The 20,574-nt window shown below is 41.0% G+C and overlaps 1 protein-coding gene across 3 annotated transcripts in view; it reads right to left on the bottom strand.

Moving 5' to 3' along the window:
• AP3M2 (adaptor related protein complex 3 subunit mu 2) overlaps nt 1–20,574 on the bottom strand; it is a 767,971-nt gene that overhangs the window by 576,060 nt on the left and 171,337 nt on the right. The gene's annotated exons all lie outside the window — the stretch shown is intronic.

Raw genomic sequence — 20,574 nt, 5'->3', positions numbered from 1 at the left:
ACTTGCAAGAAATCTTTTACAGTCTGCATGGACTTTGCCTTTTCTTCCATCTTTTTAATAACTTCCTCAGCCTTAGAACCAAAAAGGACATCTTGTTGAACAGGGGCATCTAATAACTTAGCCTTAACCTGTTCAGGTAAACTTTGTTCACGAAGCCAGGCATGTCTCCTAATCACAGTACCAGTGGCTGCAGCCCTGCAGGAAGCATCCAAAGCATCAAAGCCACAATGTAAGCTATGCTTGTTAACCTGTTCAGTAGCATGCAAAACATCCTGAATTTCCTTATCCACTGCACAAGCAGGGAGGGAAGCAAGCTTTTGCTTTAAAACAGACAAAAGAAACTGCTGATATTTAAACATATGAAATTGGCAATTTAAAGCCCTTACAGACAGGGTAGCAGAAGTATATACCTTTTTTCCCCACCTGTCTAAAGCCCGAGAATCCTTCTCAGAGGGAATAGGATTTTTAGAAGTAGCAACCTTAGCAGCCTTAGAGCCCTGAGAAATAGTTTCAGGATCTGCAGCAGGATTTTTAAATAAAAATAAATGAGAGTCAGGAACCCTATAAAATCTATCAGGCTTAGAAGGAGCAGGAGGCATGGAATCAGGGTTCAAATTAGCCTCAGAAAAAGCATCATCTACAATGTCCAAGACAGGAGGGATAGCTAAAGGCCTATGCTGAGGAAGAAGAAGAAATTCTCTAAGCCTCTTTTTAGAAGCAGAATATTCCTGTCCTTCCCAATGAAAATGTTCCCTCATCTCATGCAGGGTTTCCCCAAAAGAAAAATCCTCAGGCGGAGGCCGAGGGCAAAGAATCCTCAGCATCCGAATCCTCATAAGGGGGAAAGGAATAGTCCTGATCAGAGGAAGAAACAGAAGATACAGAAGCCTGGTCAGAAGAATCCAGAGTAACTTCCTGTCGAGGCCTTTTCTCAGGAGGAGGGTGAGAACCCTAATCATTGTAAGCAAATCTTCAGCCATCCTCAATAATTGTTTTTGTGTCTTGGGAGTGGATTCAGAAGCAACTTGAGCTGAAACTTTAGACTTAGTAGGAGTCTTTGTCTTTGCCTTTGCCTTTGAAATGGTGATGTGAGTAGGCCTGAAAACCCCCTCAGAAGCCGGTACCTGCACAGCGGTTCCGGACCCATCTGAAGGAGCGACGTCCGAAGGTCCTGCAGCAGATAAAATCGTGGGCCTTGATGGCTCCCCATGGGAGTCCGTATCGGCCATCGGTTCAGAAGTGGCAGACGACAGGGGCTGCAAAAGCACCTCACTGACGACAGCCGAACCGGACGCTGGCTCCAGCTGCAACGAGTCCTGTTTGGACCTCGGAGGCCTGTCTTTGTCTTTGCGCTTCTTTTGAACTCCGGTAGTGTCCGACGACATTCTGTAATTGAAACGTCTGCCAAAATAATTTAAAGCCCAATCGTACCTACGTTTGATAGTACGAGAGTTGAACCTGGCACAAAACAGACAACAAGAAACGTCGTGGTCAGGGCCTAAGCAAGGTAGACAGTAAGAGTGGAAGTCTTTATGAGGTATTTGTTTCCCACACGCTATACAATTATTGACTTTTTCTGACATCGGAGGAACAAGAAAAAGATTCTAGCGGGTACTTAGCTTTGAGAAGAGAAGTAACAACTTCGGACCGACAACAATCAAAAAAGCTGTTCGAAAATCGCCAACCAACGTTTTGCGAGCTGCTTTCCACCGCACGGCAAGAAAGACTGGAGAAGATGGCGTCGGCTGAGGGCTATGTACCAAGGCATACTGACGTCAGGATACTAGCTTATACAGCCGACGCCGGACCCAGACTTTGGGATTCTGGCCGACCTCGGGCTGCCTGCCGGCAGGAACACCCTACAGTTATGACTGCAACAGTGAAACACGAAGAACATCTGGCACCAGTATCCAAAACTATACCAAATTACTATACAAACATTTATATAGATGCATGGAATCAGGGATACCTGAGAGGACTAAATCATTCTCCGCAAGGAAGAGTAAACCTCTCTGGTGGACATCTGCAATAAATAAACCCTATAACAAAAAAAAAATTGCTGTCCAGGACCAAGAAGGAGCAGGTGCCCAACTGGAAGCAATCTCTCCTTAGTCTAAACAAGCAAATAAGAGCACTAGTGAAATCCTCCAAAGCAAACTTACAGTCCAAACTGGCCACATCTACTAGAGACAATCATAAGGCCTTTTTCACATATGTCCGTAATCTCAAAGGTAGCACTCAGATCTGTTCAGAGCTGGTGGTCAAGGACACCACATATACAAATGCCGTAGATATAGCAAACTTGCTTGCTGACAGATTCAGTGAAAATTTCACCCCTCTGTCCCCCCATCAGTAAATCAGGACATTCCCAGTACCTGCCCCCTTCCCCTTATATTTAGGGATCAGGTCATCACTGCTCTCTCAAAGTGAAAAAATACTTCCTCCATGGGACCCGATAACATCCCACGCTGCATCCAACATGAACTCAGGCAGGAACTTGCAGTACCATTAGGCACCCTATTCAATCAAAGCCTGAGTACCAGTTTTGTCTCACCTGAGTGGAGGACAGCCACTGTCATCCCTTTACACAAAGGTGGAGCGTCCACTGATCCGGGAAATTATAGAACCATCAGCCTAACTAGCCTGATCTGCAAGGCCATGGAAGGGATTATCAGGGATCTCATTAACAAGGACATTGTCAACCTCCAAACACTTGATCCCACACAGTTTAACTTTGTCAAAGAGGTCATGTCTGTTAAATTTGGTCGACTTTTTTGAGACAGTCATCAAAGCCATGGATGAGGGGAAGATAGTGCACACCGACTACCATGACCTGGCCAAAGCCTTTAACACTATTCCCCACTCAGGCATAAAAGATAAACTCTCTCAACTAGGCATCAATCCGTAAGTTACTAGATGGGTAGGCAGCTGGCTCACTGATAGAACCCTCCTAGTCAAAACGGGTGAAGCCACCTCAAGCAGTAGACCCGCATAGAGTGGCGTACCCGGTCTTGGGGCTTCTGTTATTTGGGATATACTTTTCTGAGGTACAGGCCAAAACCAGTGGGCTATGACTGACCAAATTTGCAGATGACTGCAAGTTGGGAGCTGTCATTAATTCCCCTAGTGACATGGACATTCTCCAAGAGGGTCTCACCCAAACAAATGACTGGTGCTAGAAACATGGCCTCAAGCTGAATACAAAAAAATGCATCATCATCCCCTTTGGGGAGAGATGTCCCCACAAAGTATCACATTAATAACAACATTCTAAGCTTGCAGTCAGTCTTGAGGGATTTGGGCACCCAGATTGATAGCAGTCTGACTTTTGACCATCATGTTGCTTCCATTGTAAGGAAAGCTTTCTACATGGCCCACCTCATAAGGGTATCTCATTCAGACCTCATAAGGGTATCTCATCCAGGGACAAGGAGGTCATTACATCCTTGTATTCTTCCCTTATAAGGCCCATTATTGAGTACAGCACCCCATTTTGCATGTAGCTCGCAAAGCACATACAGCAGCTGGAGAGACCACAGAGGTTCTTCACCAGGAGAATCCAGGGTGTCAAAAATCTACCATACACAGATAGGCTAAAAGTATGATCTCTCTACTCTGTTTCATACAGACTCCTCTTTCTGGCATAGAAGGCAATCTCAGTCCCCACCTTGATGGGACTGCTGCATATTAGCAAGTCAAACTCCACTCACATAACCTGCACACGCGGCCTCAACCTGGTCTGTGACATCAATAGGACTTGCTGAAGGGACAGATTTGTGTCCCAGAGACTCCCCCATCTATGGAACAGACTCCCTCTCCACATCAAGTAGCGTACCTCTTTACCCCTTTTTAAGTGCAATCTGGATAACTGGATGGGAAACAGAAAATACATCCCTGGGATTCCACCCGTGTCCCTTCTGGACAGGGGCATTGGGTGCTGATTTGTCTATGCATGGGCTAAACTCTTAACTAGGCTTATAAGGGCCTCAGGGCCAATAGCCTAGTAACTTCTTATGATCCTATGATTGTTCCTAGGGCCAAGAACATCCTGGAGTAAAATCCTTTCTTTTGCTGGGTAGTGCAAACCTCTTGGATAGTCCCCTGAGAGAGCAGGTCTGAGATGACCTGAGGAAAGAAGCTCAACTGATCTTTGGGCGGGGGTGAGATGCCTCTGAACAAATTATATTTTTTCCCAGACCATGAAGTACCTTGTCTTGATGATGGAGAGGACCCAAGAGTCCTGGGTGATCAGTTTCCAAGCAGCAAGATATAGATTGAGATGAAGAGACATGGGAGTGGATGGCCCTGGAGGCTGGTAGTCACAGGCCACCTGCCTTAGGTTGGGACTGAAAGAACTGTTGTGCAGCAGAAGGGCAGGAGAAGATTTGGAAGAAGCTGGCTTTCTAGATCCCCTCTTACCTTTAGAAGAAGAGGAGGACAGGGACGGTTTTCTAACAAAAGCAGTTTTAACTGGGTAATTCCTTTGGAACCATGGTACTAGAGATACAAGAATATGTTTAAGGTCCAGTCCTGTAGCTCCTTCCCTTTCTCCTGTACAGTTTTGAAGAGTTCTGCTGCCAAACTACCAAATAAGGCTTTGTTATCTAGGGGTGCCATCCATCAATTTGGCCTTGAAATCCTCAGGCAAAGGTTGTAGCCTCAGTCAACAGTATCTTCTTAGGACTGACTCAGTGGCAACCGCCTATGCAGAAGCATCAGCAGCATCATAAACTGAACTTGGAGTGTCTAGTCACTGGTGCAGATGAATTGAGGATACCTGAAAACTGAGATTGAGCTGTAGAATCTGGGATGTCTGCCAAAAGTTTCCCTGCATCAGCAAGAAGAGCCAAGAAATCGCAGCCTGAAGTTTCAGCTATGCCCTTTCCTCCAGTCATTTCTTCTGAGGCTGATGTAGGCCCGGAGGCCATGTTAAAGGTGGTGGATGTACCATCGGTGGTGGGTCTGATACTTAATTGCCCGGAAGGCCAAAGTGGCAGAGGTGTAAACTTTTTTCCCCCTAACGTTCCATGACCTTACTTTCCTTAGAGACAAGGAAGTGGATGGGAGCAATCTGAAAGCCTTCTCCATAGAAACAGATATGGTAGCTGGGTCAGCAGAAGGAGTACTCAGGAACCTTACAGAACCTGCCTTAATGATTAGGGGCAGGAGGCTGGGAACCTGGACACTGGGAAGCAGCCGAGAAGGCATCCAGAAAGGCAGGCAGGACTGCAGGGATTGCAAAAGGCGATGGGGAATCCATCTGCAAAAGGTCATAGTACCTCTTCTGTATGTCTGAAACTTAGGAACAGTCCCACTTGAAAAAAATCTTTCGTTTTCAAATGGTCTCTCAAAAAGAAATATCCTCCCTATGCGAATCTGTACAATTAAATTCCTCTACTGGGAAGGCATACCCCAGGGGGGAAGCCATCTGAGTGGAGTAGACCAAAGACTCCTCTCCAGAAGAATCCTCCTCTTCTGAAGAGGTGCTAACAGCTGTTAGTTTAAATGTAGTAGAAGGGGAAAAGGCCTGCAGAGGAACAGAAAGAGAAGATTGGCAAAGGGCCATAAAGGCATTAAAGAGGCTTTGTGAAAAAGCTTGCCAATCAGGGAACTGCTGTGGTGGAGCAGGAGAAACATGTTGTTTTGTTTTGGCCTTTTTTTAGGGGCTTCCATGTGGTGAATGGAGGAAGGGCCTGACGTCGGCCTACATTTGACAATGTCTGTAAGCACATCTTCATGCACAGTGATTTGTGTGATGCCACAAGGGCCTTCAGAGATAACGAGCATGGGTTCCCCCTTTTCATCCAGATCGGGTGCCTGCACTTCCCTCACAGATGTGGTACCCGCCGAAGGTATATCCACCACCTTCAGCATGGCCTCCGGGCCTACATCGGCCTTGGAAGAAATGACCGGAAGAAAGGGCATAGCTATTTCTTGGTTTGAATTCACCGCTCCTTAACCATTCCTGCATTTGTTTTTGATCAACATGAGGCTCTTCCAGAAGTTTTCTATACTTGCAACTATATTTATGTTTTTTCCACATTTCTTGCCTTCTCATCTGGTCCTTCACCTTATATTCTTTCTTTTGTTTTTTGGCACATTCAGTTGCTGCCTGGTTTTTATTTACTTCTGGTTTGATTTCCATTCCTGCTTGACGTTGATATGCTTCTGCTAGATTAAGCAAAGAAGTCATTTTAGATTTATTCTCCTCATGTTTCAAAACTTTCACTACATTTGGATCTTGTGAGGTCAGTAGAAATGTGTTGAGTCTCATGACTGCAGATCTATACATGTAATGAATTTCAATCAATCTCCTTTGGAACATATAATCTTGGTATAGACTGATTCTTATAAATCATTTGGTGAGCGTGAAGCATCCTTCTTGTTTTAATATCCAATCTATCCAACACTTTTTGGGGCCAGTCAATCACTCCAAAACTGTATGTTAGGACAGGAACAGCAAATTGATTTATAGCTTGGATCGTGTTCCTAGTTGTCAATGCTGTTCTCAGGATTAGTCTTCTAAAGCATTCCTTACTGAGTTTTATTCGCATTTGTTCATGTTTTATTTTGATCCTTCATCAATTCCCAAGTATTTATACACTCCCTCTTGCTCAAGTTCTTTTATATCACATTCTTGCCCCAAACTGATGTTTTCCTGGTATTGCAGTTTTCTTTTTTTAAAGGTTGCTTTTGCACATTTATCAAAACCAAATGACATTCCAATATCTGAAAAAGTTTGACAATCTGCAGCTGTGCTTTCAGTTACTCATCTGATGAGCTAACAGTTTCAAATCACTGACAAAGAGAAGATGAGAAGTTATTAGACTGTTGTTTTCTAAGAGCCAAATTGTAGCCATGGCCTAAGCTGTTAAGTAAACAGCTTAAATGAATTAATGGCAAGGCAGAATAGCAATGGTGACAGAGAGTCACCCTGGAATATCCCCTTTGAATTTTTATCCCTGGGATAATAATCTGTCCTTTATCATGGCTTAATTGCAAAGTGGTCTGCCATTGTTTCATGGTTACTGTAATGTAGTCAACCAGTGTAGGGTGTATCTTATACATTTTAAGCACTCTTTTATCCATGAATGTGGATACTATCAAATGCTTTTTGTAGTCAATCCATGTCATACTTAGATTCTTCCCTTATTTAACAACAAATGATCCTTTGCTTCATATGACTTTCTTTTATTGCCCTTTTGTTCTACTGCCATAATTGAGTTTTCTTCTAAATGACTATAAACTCTATCAGCGTCAATTCCCGTGTATAGTTTATACATTGTTGGAAGGCAAGTTATTGGTCTATAATTTTTAAGGTAGCTTGCAGGTTCATTCTTAAGTAAGAGCATTGTTTTGCCTGTTGTTAGCCAGTTTGGTGTCTGTTCGGGGTGCGCATATAAATAGTTCTTACTCATGGCTAAATCCTCGTCCAAAGATATTAATACTTTTAACCAAAAGTTAGGTACTGCATCTGAGCCTGGGGTTTTCCAGAGGATTTTCTTAACTTTGTTTCAATATCTCTGGTGATTATTTCATCCCATTTCATATCCTGTACCTTTAAACTTCTTATTCTTTCTTTTACTTCTTCTATCCAATTAGCATCTTTGTTATGTTCCACGGGATCTTCATAGATACTTCTCCAAAATGCATCTACTTTCTCTTTTTTTGGCGGTCTTTCAATTCCTTTTACCTTATTTCCCCAATTCTCTATTTTTTAGGGTCATCAATAAATGCTTATTTTGTACTTTTCCCTTATATTTATCTGTGTATCTTCTAAGTTTTTCCGCCTGTGCTGACATTTTTAGTTTATTTGCGATAGTGCATGATAGATCCTGCTCTGTTCTAATACTGTGCATTGCTTTAATCATATCTATCTTTCTTAGTATTTTTGTTGATCTAGTCCCTCTTCTATAATCTTCTAACAGTGATACTTCTTGTCTTGATTTACAGTTTTCTATCCGATACTTCCATGATGGTATTCAATTTCTCCCCTTCCTTTCCCTCACTACCCTGTGATCTTGTGGTAGGACTTTATCAGTTATTAATTAAGCTGCACCGTAATATATCCTGTTTACTTCTGTTATATAACATGGATCTCTATGGACAGTCCTAATTACTGCATTAATTTGTTTTATCAGACTTATTACTTTTTGGGTTTTATTGACCTTCTACAGTCTATTTCTCTCCTTGATCTTAATATATCTATCCATGTTCAATAAAACAAGCAACTCTTCTCTTAGCTCATTTTCTTCCAAACTGAGAGCTCATCCCTTGTTCTCTGTTTCCTGCAGGCATTCTATAGAAAGTTCTATAGCATCTTCCTGTGGCACATTCTCTTCATTTTCATCCTGTGTCATCTGTTGCTCTGTCATATGGAACTCATTGTCCTACGATTCCCCAACATTGACTGCATCAGAGTTTCCACAGTTTCCCTTTCCTTCTTGTCTAGCTTCAAGTGAACGTTTATACTGGTTTCCTGTGGAAAGCTCCAAAATATCTTGATATGGCACCTGACCAATTGCTTCCTGTTCCACTGGTTTCTCCTTAATTTGGATATCCATTGCTCTATCCTGCTGTGGTGCTTTCTGCATTAGATTTTCTATACTGAATCCTTGTCTTTGCAGCTGCTCCATAACCTCAATTTCTATTTCTTTGACTTCTCCATTACTAATCTATTTTTCTACTTTTCCTATTCTTCTTATTCTTTGTATTGTAAAGTTTTCCATATCCATATTCCTTTGACTATATTTCTCTTCAAATATCTTTGGTGCTGCTCTTTTTGTATTGGTTAGTTTTGCTTTCTCTTTGCATAAATATTATACCATATTAAATCTCTTTTCCTTTCCCACGTCCATATTCCTTCTTCACACGTCTCCTGATCTTCTTGCTTTTCCTTACTTTGGGGACTCACTCTATCATGCTGTGATGTAGTCTGTGTTAGACCTTCTACATTAAATCCTTCAGTTCACAGGCACTCCATAACTTCAACTTCTATTTCTTTAAATTCTGCTTTACTAATCTTCTTTTCCACATTACATCTTTGTGCTATTAATTTTTTTATTTTGAAATTTTCCATATCTGGATGCCTTTGCCTGTATTTCTCTATGAATATATTTGAGGCTGCCTTCTCTATATTAGTTAACTTGGTTTTCTCCTTTGCATAAATATTGCACCATATCAAATCTCTCTCTTTCCTATGTCCATATTTCTTTTTTATATTTTTCAAATATCTCTAGGTTTTGTTTATATTTTCGCACTTCCTCAGATGCTTCTTTTTCCAAACAGATCAAAGTTTCTTGATCTATACACTGTTTTTCAAAAATTTGTTGTATTAATGAATGCAAATTTTAATTGAAGCTTCAGACAGTTTTTCCTGCGGAAGTATTTTTTCTTTCCTCTAATTTGTCTCAATCGTTTTGTACATCTTGTGTCTGGAAATTCTGTTTTTTGCATACTAGTAACAATACATAATTTCTTTCTTATCCTCAGTAGTCCACTGTATCGTCTTTATGGCTCTTCTTTGGCCAATCAAGTTTTGTGATTTTTGTGGACTGCTACTTCCTTCTACAACAGGGGGGGCCATCCTCCATATGGGCCTGGCCTGGTCCCATTGTAGGAATGTTTCCGTATTTTGAGGATTCTACACTGTCATTTTTTCCAGTCCTGGCACCAGTGCGCCTACCAGGATTGGGCACTTTTTTATCCTGGGTATTGTGTACCCAGCTATCTTTTTTTGTTTTTGACTTACTTCTGTCCATGATATACGCTATATAAATACAGTCTATATATCAGTCACCTTGGTGAGATTTTGTGAAAAACAGGGTCCACGTCGCGAAGGTACTCAACAAGACTTGAGGATGAATTCAATTTCAGCAATACTACTCTCCTTTGCTTGCTGACTTTTCATCTCTCCATTAGGACCTCAAGTTCTGAGGTAGGTGCATGCTGATGTCTGCTTTATACCCGACATCTCTTTATTCCCGGCATAAGCATGATGGTATGCAATGTAGCACATACCTCACAGTAGCATGTAGAGTTTTGGATACTGGCTGGATGTACAAGTCAGCTGAAGGAAGGCTCCTTTATGTGATGAATACTGCAGCATATAAATAGAAGGACATCAAATATCCACTGTCCTGAAACCATATAGGAGCATTATTCCACTATGGAGGCCTTCTGCAGAAGAGAGAATTTCTATACTGCATTTGAGGTTAGCCATTTTACACACAAGTATGAAAAAGCACCAATAAAAATCCATGTCAGCAGAAGTACATCAGTTAAACAGGTTAAGCATACTTTAAATATCAGTCAGTAACTGGTGCTCATGTGATCACAAGTGTGGATCTGCTCAAAATGCAAACTACTGGCATATCTGTGGTATAAAAAATATATTACAACAAAAATTAATGTTGAGAGATCCAGGATATCCTTTTCATCAAAGCAGATAACAACCATTAGGAATCTATGTACAGCACAGGAGAAGGCATAAAAACAGGCCCGTGCTCAGACAAGGAACACTGTGGAATAGGTCTTGCACTCCTAGAACAATACTTTCAAAGTCCGGATGTTTCCAGCAGTTCACTGTAGTAAATCTTCAATGATGCCAATTGCACTGCCCTTGAGTACAGGATGATACACAATATGATTCCCATATACCCTGAAGAAGGATAACAGACATACACGCAGCCTAGTGGACATTGTGGAAAGAGACAATGCTGGTGGCGTCTCGAGCATGTCTCTATGGTAATTCAGCAACTACCAAGTAGTTAAATGCCAACTGAATGATGAATGGTATTTTCACATCATGATTTCAGGGACAATTAAGCATCTCACTCCTCGTAAGCATTGGTGTTACCATCTCCAAAGTCACAGCATCTTGGTAGAGGAACAGCATCTCTCCCCTTGCAGCAATCTCGGTCAATGAAAGTGCAATTTGCCCAATTTCAAAGTCACTTTGGGCTGACTTACGTAAATGCCAGGAAGACCATCTGATAATGCTGGGTTGGCAAGAAGCTGTGTACCCAATTAAGGCCAAAAAGTGAGTGACTCTGGAGCATGGTTATACTAAAGATAAAATGGATACAAATATAATATATGCATGTGCATAGGTATGCGAGTTGCTTTACTGCTCATGTAGAATCAGGAAACTGGTATCAAAAGTGTCAAATAACCTATGCAAGCTCAAGTATACATCAAAACATAATCAAGTGATGTGTCTAAATGCACAGAATATTTCCCAGTCACATTCTGAGCATCTCTATCCACAGAAGGTTACAAAACGGCATCCATCTATGCTGTACTTTCTAATCTAGAGCCTGTTTTCTATTACATTATAAATACCATAGTTGTTATCACTGAATGTGTCCATATTTGCATTACTGCTGTAAATGAATATGTGTCGAGCAGCCAACAGCACATTACTAATGTTACACAAGACAGAGGCACACAGTATCATCAGATGTGCACACAGTACACCAATTTTGTATACTTCATACTACTAACCATTACATGAAGGCCAAGGTACAACGATTTATGGTCCTGACTGCATACCAGTGTATGGACCACAAAATATATCCATACCTATGTAACGCCATCTTAAAGAGTTAATACCACACACTGTGTTCATTCTATTCCCACTGATATTACACATATCCATGTCCATTATACAAATATGACCCAATGGAGTACCTACAGAACACATCTGCACACCACACATGCATACAGGCCAACATGTGTGCATATCATGGGAATGAAAGTCATGTATGTTGCTTATGGTGGCAGCTCATCTGCCATGTGAACTGTGGTGCAGCTGATGGATGTTTATCTTCACATTAATAATAGATTCTATTCAACAAAAGTCATTTTATTGCCAACTGTGGGGAGGCAGGTACAAAGGGATGTTTTGCTAACTATAGCTCCATTTATATGTAGCATCCTGATACACTCATGACCCCATTCTACATCCTAGCTTTGAAAATAGAATGCATATAATGGACATTAATGCCCTGGGTGTGCCTTCATGGTACTGTCACATGTTTTACATACAAAATCATCAGTTTGTACATTTATCAACTATAACACACAGACACACTGTAATAGTGCAAATTCATTATTTCATACAGAACTGTAGTTATTTCACAGTAACAAGTAACCACTGGCGCTCCAAGATGCATTGCATAATCAGGAAATTAAAGTGGTTATAGAATCATATGTTCACTGGTTCAGCTGTCAAGCTTAACTAGCCTTCTTGACTCCATGTTGTTATTTTTACTTCCCATATAAACAGTATTTTGAAGCAAGTTAATAAATTACACATGCTCACTGCAAGGGAAAACCTGTTCCATAACCATGGAAGGCATTGTGTCTGCTTTAAAATATCCTTGTCATTAACTGCTGTAGCTAGTTATTTGATTTTGTTTTTCTAGTCCCTTTTCACTTCTGGCTAACTAAAGTGTGTTTTTACATTAAGAAGACAGGGACTGCAATTCTAGTGGAAGTAAAAAGGTAGCCTGGACTGTCCGAGTTGAGAAGCACACAGGGAGGCTTAAAATGAGATCTTTTCATTGGCCAGAGGGCTTTTTTAGTTGGTTTAGTCACTTTTCTTTGAGTCTATAAATTTCACTGTTCATTCTGCAGTAGTGTTTAGCAGCTCCCTGTAGAGATGCAGCACTTAGAAACTACATTTCACCTATAAAACTTCCCCTGTAACTTTACCCAGTACTCAGTTGCACAAAGAACAACTTGTTTTGTCCCTGAGGAGCACTGCCACAAGAATTCAGTCATACATAACCTAGCTGTAGTTTTTACCTTGCAGCACAAAGTTCACCTGCTGTACCACGCCTTTGTAGTTCACCTAAAAAAAGCTCTTACACCATGGATGGACACTTTCTCAATTTCTCTGCTGGTAGCTTGGTAGATATTGGCATCCTAAGACAATGTAGGAATTGTCTCATTTTTGTCGACAAACAACTAATCTTTAGTGAAATGGACACTGTATGTGAGAGATATAATTACACAGAGCCACAGGATACAAGACTCTTACACAAAACCACTCAAAATAACAGACAAGTTGTCAGTAACGTATGCATTACACCCACCACACATAGTGCTAACCCAACACATAGACCAATGTATGCTGAGGCATTTAAAAGCAACCTTCCTAAACCCCCAAACAAGAATCCTCGGCTACCCCAAAAGCACTCCACCAAAACAATACCCAACTTGACACATACAGCCCCACCCTTTGCATCCTCAACTACAAACCCATAAAGCAAGCCAACACACTCCCCAGTATTTTAGTCATAGGAGACTTCTGCACTACTGTCAGACATACAGATGTCATACTCACCAGGCTGAGTATGGAGAAAATCAAGACCAGTCATCTATCAGGAGCCAGGATTCATCAAAACACCCATGCACTCAAGTAATTAGATCACAAGTACCAGTATGACTCAGTCATAGTTAATGGGGGTGTAAATGTTCTGAGACGCACCTCCCTGGAATACATGGAGAGAAATTAAGGGACTCTCAGACTGTACATCCCAGGCTGGTAAGTGCCTAGTAATAAGCAGCATTCTACCTTCACCATGGGTGAAGCCACAGTACGAATAAAACATGCCTGACTTCAATAAATAGCTTTGTTGCTGGTGTCCTTCCAAGAGGGCACAAAATTTGTCAGCATGGGAAGATATGGTAAACAGACCACATTGTTTTGCCAAGGATGGTCTGCACTTGCTCCTTCTACGCTTTCAAATATTGGCTAAAATATTTTCTTTCCCTACTGCAGCTTTCATTTATTTATTTATTTATTTATTTATTTATTTATTTGACATTTGTTAACCGGGTTGGTCCAACTGAGCTAATGGCCCATTTTCAGTTAAGACCAGAGGAGAAAAGCTCCAAATACATAAATAAAAACACTGCTTGGAAATATAAACAACTATTTGGTATAGTCACATCAAGATACATTCATGTAACATAAGAAAAATACATGTCTGTCAAACAATACTACAACTCAAAAAAAAAAAAAAAAAAAACACAGAACATGTCCAATATGAAAATACAGAATGTGAAAGAGGCATCATCTGTGTATAAACAAAAGAAACAAGAATACAGAGGAATACGTTCTATCAGACAGCTATAGAAATATACTGAGTTAAGTAATTTAGAGACTTGACATGAACAGGTCTTGGTATTAAGGAAATAGGCTTTTAACTCTCTTTTAAAAGTGGTGATATTGGGAGATGCTTCTTATATTAAGGGGGAGTGTATTCCAGATATGTGCTATTGCGTACTTATAAAGAGACTTTCCTATGTTCTTTTTGGGTTTATAGACTTCAAGAAGATATTTGTCAGTTGTGTAGAGGTGCCGGAGGGGGGTGCAGTAAGATACTAGGTTGGAGAGAGAGGGGCAGGATGAGGGATTATAGAGAACAGATTGAGTGATGTGCAATTGAGGAAGTACTAGTTATTGAGAGAATTCTGGGCACTGGAGCTTATTTAGGGCAAGGCAGTGATGGGTGTTATGGGGGAGATTAGCAGCGAATCTGGCAATTTTATTATATGTCTGGGTCAGTTTGGACAGTAGAGTAAATTGGATATTAATAAGAAGAGGGGCAGCATAAAGTTGACTTGGTAAGACGAGTGACTGGGCAAGGAAGAGTATGGTGGATTGTGTAAGGCATTTCTGTACAGTAGTCCAAGTTTTTGGTGAGTTTTCTTTATGCGCTGTTGGATGTGTAAGTCAAATTTCAGTTCATCGTCTATGATGGTGCCTAGTAGTTTAGTATGCGGCTCAGACTGAATAATGGTGTTGTTGAGTGAGGCGATGACAAAGGGGGATTTATGTTGTGCCAGAGTTCTAGGAAATAAGAGGAGGAGTTTAGTTTTTTACGGTTTAACATTAGCTGGTTATTGGACAGCCATGTTTCAATGGATGAGAAGGTATTTTGGGTGAGTGCTAATAGATTGGGAACACTTTGGGTGGTGGAGATAAGTGTGGAATCGTCCGCATATTGTAATAGAGTACAGCCCTTACAGGCAGAGTGTAGTTCATTCATAAAAATATTGAATAAGAGGGGGCTCAGGACAGATCCTTGAGGGACTCCTGTGTTAACTGGAAGAAAGGGGGAGAAGACAGTTTGCCAGCAAACAGATTGTTGCCTATTAGAGACGTAACTGGAGAACCAATTTACTGAGGAGCTGGAGAGGTTAAGTTCTGACAAGTTTAGAATGGGAAATTGTATCAAAAGCCTTTGAGAGATGTAGGAATAAGCAGCAGATGAGCAAGTTATCGCAGGCCTCGGCTACAGTATGGGTGAAGGAGAGTAATGCTGTGTATGTTCTGTGGTGAGGCCTAAAACCTTGTTGGGTAGAGGTTAGTAGGTTATTGTCCAGCAAGTGTTTGATTAGCTGGGAATGTACGCATTTCTCAAGCATTTTGGAGATGGGGGACAGAATGGCAATGGGCCTGTAGTTAGAAGGGTCGGTGGTGTTTCCCCTTATGTAGTGGAATTGTAAAGAAGGAATCAGGGACAAAGGCTTCATTAACAGATTGATCTTTAGGCAATGCCAAACAGACAGACCTTCAGATATAGCAAAACCAAGTCAAGGGAATCTAAAAGTGTTATTTCTCAGTACCAGGAACCTAAAGAAGAAGCTCCACTCCCTCCAGGCTCTCCTCACCATAGGGAATGTTAACAACTGTGCAATTACTGAGACATGGTTTAAAGCCTTGGCAAGAACCCTGGCAGTGCAGGGCTACAAAGCCTTCCACATATTCAGGCCAGCTACTACACAGGCAGGGACTAATGGTGGAGGTGTCTCACTCCATATCAACAATAAACTCACTTCAAAGCTAGTCAAACAGGATGATGTGCTTGAGCTTCTCCATATCCAGATTTCCACAGACAAAGTCCCATCTCGTATCCCTGAAAGCTACAAGTCAGTCTCTATGACCTAAGAAATCCATAACTCTTACTTGGACTTGCTAGAGGCCCTCACCATTCAACCCAGTATCATATTCATGGGAGACTTCAACTACCCCACAATACACTGGGTACTTATACAGCACCAAACTTACAGGCCCAGAGATTCCTGGATTTTGTTAACAAAAATACCTTGGACCAGACTGTCATATGTCCACTAGAGGTGCAAACATACATGACCTGGTTCTCACCAACATGAAAGAATGCTGTATCCCCCTAATGTAATGTCATCTCTGGTTAGGTCAGACCACAAAGATGTGTCCTTAAAGATCACTTCTGTGAATTGGCCCTACCCAGTAACATTTAGTAACTATTCTGAGGCAAACTTCCTACTACTGTCTGATAATCTGTCAAAATTTCAAGCCCCCCCCCCCCCCCCCCAATAAACCCTGAAAACACATTTGACTATACGGAACTGTTCACAGAAACCATGTACAATCATGTCATAAATGCCACAGAGACAGCTGTGCCTGCCAGAAATAAGCCCAGAACTAACTCAAAAAGGAATCCAAATATAAACAGGTTGTACAACAGAAGAAAAAAGTCAAAGCCAAGATTAGGAAGTGCCACACCCAACATAATAAAAACACTCTCAACAATCTAAGGAAAGAACTAAGAAGGCAAATTAAGTCTACAAAAGCTAAATTTGAAGTAAAATAGTCTCCCAGGCAAAGGACAACCACAAGGCTTCCTTTAGCTATGTCTGAAAACTGACAGGCAGCACACAGCAGTGTGCAGAACTGATTGTAAATGAAGCCATCTACACAGAGCCGTAAGACACAGCAAATATGCTGGCTAATGAATTCAGCTCCAAGTTTACATCAACTCTCTTCTAGACGCACTCTCTAAGGCCAAAAACATACACTGCATCAACGGGCCCCAATAACATGCCAGAATACCTCCTTAATACCCTAAAATGTGACCTATCAGGACCACTGGAGTCACTGTTTAACCATACCCTTGAGACAGACTTTGTACCACATGAATGGAGAACTGCAATGGTCATTCCTTTGCACACTGGAGGGCCATCAGCAGATGCCAGTAACTACAGACCCACAAGTCTGACTAGTTTGATATGCAAAGCCATGGAAAGAATCATGGAAGTCATTAATAAGGACATAGAAAATCTTCACAAACACTGGATCCAACCCAGTTTGGTTTTAGCAAGGTTAGATCATGCCTACTAAACTTGGTGGACTTCCTTGAGAAGGCAATGAATGAGGGCAAAACAGTGCATACTTCCTATCGTGACCTGGCTAAGGCATTTGATATAACATCCCTCTCCGGCATTGTAAGCAAACTCATGGATATAAGCATAAACCCCTGTTACATGCTGGATAACCAGCTGGTTCTTAGATAGGACCCAAGAAGTTAGAATAGGAGAGATCACCTACACAATGAGGCCAGGCATTAGCGGAGTCCCTCAGGACTCTTAGCTGGGTCTGTTCCTTTTTGGCATCTGCTTTCTCAGAAGGTAAGGCCAATGTCAAGGGCCTCAGGCTGATCAAGTTTCCGGATGATTGCAAACTAGGTGGAGTCACAGAATTCTCCCCAGACACCAACATCCTGCAGGAAGGACCAACACAAATTACTGGTGCCAAAGTTATGGTTTGAAACTCAATGCCATGAAATGTATAATAGACCCCTTTGAGAAGTCAGCTACCTTAGGAAATTACCTCATCACTAACAAAGCCTTAAGAGTAGAACTAGTAGTCAGGGATTTGGGTACATGTGTAGATGCTGACTTGACTTTTAACCAACATGTGTCTAAGGTAGTCGGGAAATCATTTTATGTTGCTCAACTTATAAGCAAGAGCTTGGCATCTAGGTCCAAGAAAGTCACTGTACCACTGTATTTGACCTTCATCAGGCCCAACATTGAGTATAATGTCCCTTTGGTATTTTCCTGACCAGGAACATGCAACAACTGTAATGTCCACACAGGTTCCTTCAAACTGTTGAGAGGTGAGCTATGCCTAGTATAAAAGACATCTTTGGATCCCCTTCTGAGACACCTTTTACATATCCACAGTAGGAATACAATAACAGCAGTAATTACTTGATCTAGGGATTTAAACTTTGCTTACATAAACAGGACATGAAGGGAGAGGTATGTGTCTCAGAATCCCCCTTCTCTAGAATTGGCTTTTCATTAGAGGCAAATCTCTCCTTAACCCTTTTCAAGAGAAACTTGGACCAGTGGATGGGAAAGCAGAATTACACTCTGGGTCTACCACCTATGTATCTAATAGACAGACGCAGCCTATAAATCTTTCCCTAACTTTCATATATCCCTTAAAATAACCACCAAGGCAGACAAACTTGGATATAACTGGGATGCTTGGCTAGGCCTATAAACATAATTACCCTAGTATAGACCGATGAATCCTAAGTGACCTGTTAAATCCACTGAGCACTGGGACTTCCCAAAGCTACAAAGTAGTAAGTCTCAAAGGTGCAGGGCCTGAAAGGCAAAGAAACAAATCCTGGAAGATTCAAGCTGCACACTTAGAACCATCAGCCACTGTTTTCCTCAGATAGGTGGCAAATGTTGGAGGCGTGATGGGAAGAAAGAGTTAACTGGAAATATATATTTTACGAGTCTAATGAGTTGGCAGACTGCAAAAATTCCCTACAGAGTACTCTGTCAAAAATACTGTATAAACAAATGGGTGCAACTAAGGAATTTATTTTTTTTTCAAGCAGGGATACAGGATCTGAATTGCCTAGACATAGTAAAACCGTGTTAAGTTTAATTTTAGTGGCTGCCAAAAAAAGCAATTACTAGAAAATTGAGCTCAAAGTCTAAACCAAAAGTATTTAATATTGTAACAGAAATAAAAGAACAGGAATTGGGATCTTTAAAAAAGGGTACGAGCAAATTACATAAAAAAATAGAAATTGTGGGAATGATACATACAGAATAATGTTTTGGAGTGAGATATTCATTAGATAGAAACAAGCTGTGGGAAGAAATAGCCACGGAATTGTTATAGCTAGGCCTGTATAGGCCCTAGGGCCGATAGTCTAGTACTAACCTATGAACCTAAGGCAGAACCTGAGTAGTGTATGTAATATGCTGGATTGATGACAGTTATACAAAAAACATACATGATGCAACTGGGAACACATTAATATGGTTCATTTTCTTTTATATACATGTATGTTTATCTGTGTCTTAAGTAGTGATTCAATAAACGTGTTAAAATAAATAAATAAAAGTAAAAATAATTCCCTTAAAAAACAACACTGACAACCAGTGGATGTACTGAAGAAATGGTATAATATACTGGTGACGTGGCTTTCTGTCAGTAATCAGGTAGTACAGTTTTACAAAAACTACAGATAGTCAAAACTCTTAGTCCAGGAATAGTTGTCTATCACAAGGTTGAGGCCCAGAATCCTGAAATGCTTAACCACAGTAACATAATATACATGACCAAAATGATAAAGACTACAATGTTGATCTTCTGGGCCTGCCTTCCTTGTAGGACCCATGTTAACACTTGCTCCTGGGTTTACACTGGTAGGGATAGTCAGTATTTTAGACATTGTTGTCTTCAGTGTTTTGGTTTTCTATATTATGTTACCATGATTATGCATTTCAGGACTGTGGGCTTCAACCTTGTGACAGACAACCTGCAAGAACCCTGGGTATATAGAGCCATTGTAATCTATGCACAATAAAAACCTAAGAGTGCATGACCAGGCCCACAGGTAGTAAAATGTGCTTTAACTGAGAAATATTCATTAGACAGAAACAAGCAGATCTAACAACAGTTGACAAATGGTCCTTTAGTGCCAGTCTGTCATAAGGATAACTTGAACACCATGCACCTTGGATACAAATTCAAGCTTGTTATCCCCATAAATGAGGCAGGAGTTTGAAGTCTAAAGGTTTGGCTCCACTGAGGGTGGCATGAACAGCCATGGCAACAGTCTTGGTTGTACTGAACTTGATCCAGCTACTGAGCAAAAAAAGTGATGGAAGTATTCAAGGTCATCAAGACGTGAATCCAAAATGAACACAGACTCACAAAGAAGGCAGAGGTATATCTGTGTGTGTGTTCACAACTCAAAATGGCCAAAGACTCCCAAAGAAAGAAGTACAATTTAATATCTAGAATGTAGAACTAACAAAGACTCCTCAAAGAAGAACAGATACAGCTGTGTCTATACAAAATTGAGAATCCAAAACCAACACAGTTTACCAAAGGAGGAAGAGGTACAGCTGTGTGTATCCAGCATCCAGAACTAACTCAGACTTTGAAAGGAAGGAGAGGTACAGCTGTGTGTACCCAAAATCCCAAACCAACACAGGCTCATGACGGAGAGAGAGAGATGCACCTGTAAGTCATCAGCAGACCCGAGATGGAATCTCAGTGTCCACCGCAGTCTAGATGAAAGGTTGATGTGGAATTAATACCAGATACAATCCCCTGTGAATAAATAGACAGACAGAATGCAAACCACTTCATGAGCGTACCAGAGATACAAAAGTACAGCCACTATTCTGACAGCATCCATGATATCAGAAAGAACAGGTCTGAATACTATTATTCATTCTGTACCATGAGTATCTACA

The sequence above is a fragment of the Protopterus annectens genome, chromosome 9.part0 (genome assembly GCF_019279795.1).
Source record: "Protopterus annectens isolate FY-2018-M chromosome 9.part0, PAN1.0, whole genome shotgun sequence".
Lineage (NCBI taxonomy): Eukaryota > Metazoa > Chordata > Ceratodontiformes > Protopteridae > Protopterus > Protopterus annectens.
Note: the sequence above shows the minus strand (reverse complement) of the source record. Positions and strands in the feature narration are given on the sequence as shown.